The sequence below is a fragment of the Hippopotamus amphibius genome, chromosome 9, assembly GCF_030028045.1.
Source record: "Hippopotamus amphibius kiboko isolate mHipAmp2 chromosome 9, mHipAmp2.hap2, whole genome shotgun sequence".
In the NCBI taxonomy this organism is placed as follows: Eukaryota; Metazoa; Chordata; class Mammalia; order Artiodactyla; family Hippopotamidae; genus Hippopotamus; species Hippopotamus amphibius.
Window position 1 is genome coordinate 16,529,126 of NC_080194.1, and position 6,000 is coordinate 16,535,125.

General features: G+C 39.8%; 1 pseudogene; it reads left to right on the top strand.

Annotated features, from left to right (window-relative positions):
- The window catches only part of LOC130860292 (serine/threonine-protein kinase MARK2-like), a 66,250-nt pseudogene extending 61,461 nt beyond the window's left edge, over nucleotides 1–4,789 (top strand).
- The last annotated feature ends 1,211 nt before the right edge of the window (nucleotides 4,790–6,000 follow it).

Here is a 6,000-nt window from a genome sequence, read left to right on the forward strand (position 1 = left end):
CTCTGGAATTATGGACCTTCCTTTGTGTATCAGTTGACTCTAGGAGATTTCCGAAAGCAAAATAAATAATAGAAGAAAAGGATAAATGCACTAATTTCAACTTTCTTCTCTTGAAAATGAAACAAATCAATGTCTGTAGTGAGAACAAACATTCAAAAATAAAATATTCGTCAGGGAGATGCAAGCTTCCTTTAGGGCAATTTGTAGATATGGATCTATGTTTACTCTGACTTAGAAGTTTGTTTTTTTTTTCCCTGAAAAAAACAAAAAAGGAAAACCTCAAAAAACCAAAAAACCCCCCAAACTGGAAATTGAGTTCATCTCTCCAGATAGTCTCACTAATTCTGATCCAGCCTAGAAGAATGAGAGAAATTTCAGTGTTCTCTGTCACTTGAGGTTTTTGTGACAATTAAATTAGATAATGCAGGTCAAACATTAGAACTTTGCATATATTTAATAAATCCTCAATAAAGATTAGAAAAAATGGTGATAATGAGGATGATGCTGGGGGTAGTGGTGGTGGTCTTCTTAAGGAAGTTAGAGTCATGAAGAATTAATATAAAGACTGAAAGGGAAATCAAGGAGGTGAAGGTTTTAAAAATGAAAATATGTTAGTCATTTTAGAGCTATTTTCTTTGTGGGGAATTTTAAATGAATTGTTTGAATCAGGCATCTCATATAAGGAATAGTGAGTTAGGAAGAATAAGGGATGTAGAAGGGAATAGAAGAAACAGCTACCAAAAGAGTACCAATTGGCCATTGAATTTACTATGTAAACGAGGAAACAAGATACTGTCATACAGAGTGAAGTTAAGTCAGAAAGAGAACAACAAATATCATATATTAACGCATATATGTGGAATCTAGAAAAATGGTACAGATGAACTAGTTTGCAAGGCAGGAATAGAGACACAGACGTAGAGAACAAACAGGGATACCAAGGGAGGAAAGGGGAGGGGGTGGGATGAATTGGAAGGTTAGGATTGGTATATATATACTAATATGTATAATATAGATAACTAATGAGAACCTGCTGTATAGCATAGAGAACTCCACTTTGCTGTACAGTAGAAGCTAACACAGCACTGTGAAACAACTATACCCCAATAAAAATGTTTTTTAATTTTAAAAAAGCAAGGAAACCATTTTAGTTGATGTTTTGAGCCATATGATGTTTTGAGCCTCATTCTTTGGTTTATAAGCAGATTAAGATAATCCAATGGAAAGAGGACACATAGGAAATCTGAACAATTGTTTCTCTGGGTCTCAGCTATATTCCTAATTGGTACATGTCCTTAGATTTCAGTTTCCTAACTGATAGGATTCTATGATGTTTATGAAAAGAAAGTTTGTGCTCTGAGAATAAAATAATCATATTGAAACATCTGCTTATGGTACAAAGTTCAAAGTATTTATGAAACCCTAGTACATAACAGATTCCAAAATAAGTAAAGGTTACCCCAGTCTTGTTTTGAAAGATGGGATGCATATCTATTTAACCCAATTTCGGTAGGGAAGCCAGTCTAGTTCAAATATCAATGTAAAGCAATATTTGGAGAATTTGATCAGTATTTCAATTAGAATATAAAATATAAAAGTGGCTCTTGCTATCCCTTGATATGTTATATTTTCATTTTAATTAAAAAATATTTCCTAGTTTCCCTTGGAACTTCTTGTTTGATCTATAGAGTATTTGGAGGAGTATTGTTTAATTTCAAATTATTTGGAGTTATTCTAGATCTCTTTCTATTATTTCTAATAAGTTTATTGTGGTCAGAGAACACACCATGTATGATTTCTAGTCTTTTAAATGTGTTTTATGAGCAAGAATATGGAATATCTTGTGCACGTTCCATGAAAAAATGTGTTTTGTGTTCTTGGTGGTGAAGTGTTCTCTAAATGTCAGTTATATCCATTTGGTTCCTGGTGTTCAGTTCTTTTATGTCTTGATTTCCCATTTACTTGTTCTATCAATTACTGTGTGAGGGGTGGTAAAGTCTTCAAAGAAATCTGGATTTCTCTATTTTTCTTTATAGTTCTATCAATTTTTGCTTCTTAGGTGCACGTGTTTAGTTTTTGTTCTTTGATGCACATAAAGGTAGGGTTGTCATGTACTGTTGCCAAATTGATCCTTTATCAATATGTACTATTCCTGTTTATTCCAAGTAGTTTTCTTCAGAAATCTACTTTGAGATTATCATACTCATTCCATCTGTGGTAAGAAGAATTTGAAGATGACCCCTAATGACTCACATCCTTGAGTAATGTCTTCCCCTGCAGTTGACCAGCAAATATAATGGGATTAGGTTTTATGTTGTACAGCAAAGGTGAAGGAATTTTGCAGGTGTAACTAAAGCTCTCAGTTACTTGACTTTGAGGATAATTATCCTAGGTAGGTCTGAAGTAATCAGATAAACTCTTCAAAAGGGAGAAGAGAAGCAGTAGCAGATGCTCTGTCATTGACCTTGAAAGAAGTAAACAGCTATGTTGTCGAGAAGGCCATGTGTCAGGAAATGGTGAGTGGCCTCTAGGAGCTGAGGGTCTCAGTCGTACAAGAAACAATTCTATCAACAGCTAGTGAACTTGGAAGAGAATCCCAAATCTCTTCTAATATGAGTGTGCAGCCTTGGAAGGCACTTTTATTTCAGTTTTTTAAGTATGTGAGCACAGGATTCAGCTAATCCATATCTGGACTCCTGACCTACAGACACTGTGATACAATAAATTTGTTTTGCTTTAAGCCACCAAGGTTGTGATAATTTGTAATGCTCTGGCAGAAACTAATGCACCAGTTTTCCTTGGTTCTGTGTTTGCATGGTATGTCTTTTTCTTTCTTTTTACAGGCATAGCTCATTTTATTGTTTTATTTTTATTGTGCTTTGCAATGTTGTGTTTTTCACAAATTGAAGGTTTGTGACAACACTGTGTTTTCAGATTATGATATACTTACCAACATATTTACCTTTCCAGTGATTTTTATTTCTTCCAGTAAATAAGAATTTCCATCTGGCATCATTTTCCTTTAGACTAAAGACCTTTCATCTGTCATTTTCTGTGTGTTGGTCAGCTTCAAAAAAACAAAAATCTGCTTTCTTTTTTTAATCAAGAAATATCTTTATTTTGCTTTTATTTCTGAAAGTTATTTATTTTAACTGCATATTCCAGGTTGGCAATTTCCTTCTTTCAGTACTTGAGAGATGCTCTGTTGTCTTTAAACAATTGTTTTGTTTTTTTCCCCTTTCTGTCATGGCTTTCTATCATTGCTTTCGGCTGTATGCCTAGGTGTGGTTTTCTTTGCATTGATCCAGTTTGAGGCACTGCTGCCTGCAGGAATTCGATCTTCCAAGATCTGAGCTCTGGGAGCTGTACGTCCTGCCCCCTTCTCTAAGGTGAAGCTGCTGTGGCATATCCTGACTGAGAAAGAGGTAGTGCAGAACATCATTGATAAAACTCAAGGATGGGACTTTCTTGGTGGTCCAGTGGTAAAGAATCCATCCTGCAATTCAGGGGACACGGGTTCGATCCCTGGTCAGGGAACTAAGATCCCATATGCCATGGGGCAACTAAGCCCACGTGCCACAACTACTGAGTTTGCGCCCCTCAACTAGAGAGCCCAAGTGCTGCAAACTGTAGAGCCCATGCGCCACAACTCGAGAAGAGAAAACCCGCATGCCACAACTAGAGAGAAGCCTGCACACCACAGCCAAGAGCCAACTCAGACAAAAATAAAAAATAAATAAATAAATTTTTAAAAAACTCAATAGGAGACCCTCTGCCTGCAGGAACTATCCTGTGAAATAGGTATGACAAAGGCTTTGAATCATCCCAATATAAATTATTTGAAGTGATCAGGACTGAGAAATCCCGCTACCTTGTCTTGAGTACACTAGTGGAGGAGAGGTTTGATTACCTAGTAGCTCATGAATTTATGATAGAAAAAGAGGTCCAAACCCAATTCTGAAAGGTAGTGTCCACTATGAAGAACTGTCACCAGTAGGTTTATCACACATAGGGACTTAAAGGCAGAAAACCAGCACTTGGATGCTGCTGTTAATGTCTAGATTGCAGTCTTTAGCTTAAGCAACAAGTTCACCTTTGGCAGCAATCTGGGTACTTTGCGGGGTGGTCCCCCTTATGCCATCTGAAATTCATCCAGGGTCAAAAGTATGACGGCACCCCAGCGGATGCCTGGAGCCTGGGAGTCATCCTAAACACATACGTCAGCTGATTCCTGACTGATGATGCACAGAAATTCAAGGAGCTATGGAAGCAGATACTGAGAGGACAACACCATGTCCCCTTCTGCATGCCCATAGCATATGACTTGCTCAAGAAATTTCTCATTCTCAATCCCAGCAAGAGAAGCACTTTTGGGCAAATCATGAAAGATCAATGGATGAACAAGAATCATGAAGAAAATGAACTAAAGCCTTATGTGGGCCACCCCTGACTCCAAGGACCCCCAGATGCTGTCTGTGGATTACACGTGGGAAGAGATCCACATCTTCCCATGGGCTAGAAGTACGACAAAATGATGGCCACCTCTTTGCTCCAGGGCTAGAAGGGATCCAACCTGGAGGTTTACACCATCCCCCTAAAACCCCAGCCTTCAGCGGATCTGACTAATAACAGCACTCCTTCCCCATCCCACAAGGTATACCTTAGCACCGCTGCTACCTTCAAGCCGTGAAATCTCAGCAAGCCTGCCATTCCCATCCTCAGTTCTGACTCTAAGAATGTTCAGAGTAGCAATGCAGAAAACCAGCAGCCTGAGGAGGACCAGGAGTAGGGATGGAAGCCCGGCAGCACAGTCCGTGTCTGCCAGTGCCCTTCCCAGGCTCGAGAGGGAAAAGAACCCTCTCTCCCCTCAGCAAACTGCAGCTTCTCTACCAGCATAAACAAAGCAAGAAATCCTTGCTTTTGGAGAGGGCCAACTTTGGGAGACCTCCATCTAGAAGAGCAAAGTCAATCCTAACGATGCCAGGGTTGAAGCCTCCATGGCTTCTGTATCCCCAGCCCCTACAGTGTCCTAAGCCCACCCACCTTCACCAAGAATCCAAGACAGCCTCGGTCGGCATAGCCCCAGCAGGCCTGGAGGCTGTGCCGTGCGGAGTCACTGTGAGTTGCCACAGCCCAGCACAGCCCCCCAGTGTGTCCGCATGACCTCCGCCTCTGCCCACATCAGCAGCAGTGATGGCGTCCCAGACTCCACCAAACCCTTTGGGTGTGTCCAAAGGAAACTGCATATGTTGGGTAGCTCTGACAGTTGTGACCAGCAGAATTTGCCCTAACTGTTCCCTTTCTCCTTCCCACAGACAGCCCGATACGGCCAACCCCTTCAGTCTTGCCCCCATGGCATGCTCTCCACCAACATTGCTTTGAGTATTCTCCTGATAAATCCATTTACCCAAGACAATCCCCTCTCTTAACATCTTCCTGATCACCGCCTCATGTAGTATATAATTTACTTATCCATTTTGTTTATTATTTATTTTCTGTCTCCCCAACTCCTATCAGAATGAAAGCTCCACAAGGGCAGATATCTAAGTCTATTTTATTCACCAAGGGCTCAGAAGGGTGCCCAGTCACAGCAGGCATTCAATAAATATGTGTGGAAATGAACTGAGATTCCAGATCCAGGGTCTTTTCTGTGACACCACAACTGCCTGTAACCATAAATGAGGATGATAGTAATACGAACCATTATAATACCTACATAATAACCTTAGTTTACATTGAATTTTCACATAAATAGTCTAAGTAGGTCAGAAATTGGGCGGCTTTGCTCTGCTAGGTATATTTTTAAAATGCAAGCTATCTAACTGGAACAGTAAGTGTTAATGGAGCTGAACCTGTTATAAACAGCAACACGCTATAAACTGTGAAGCTACAAAATTAGTAGCAACACTCTCTTTCTCTGGGAATTTTAGATACATTAGGAACCTGTAATTACTGACTCCATCTGCCTACTCTGTCTTGAGTTTAATTATGTATTTCAGA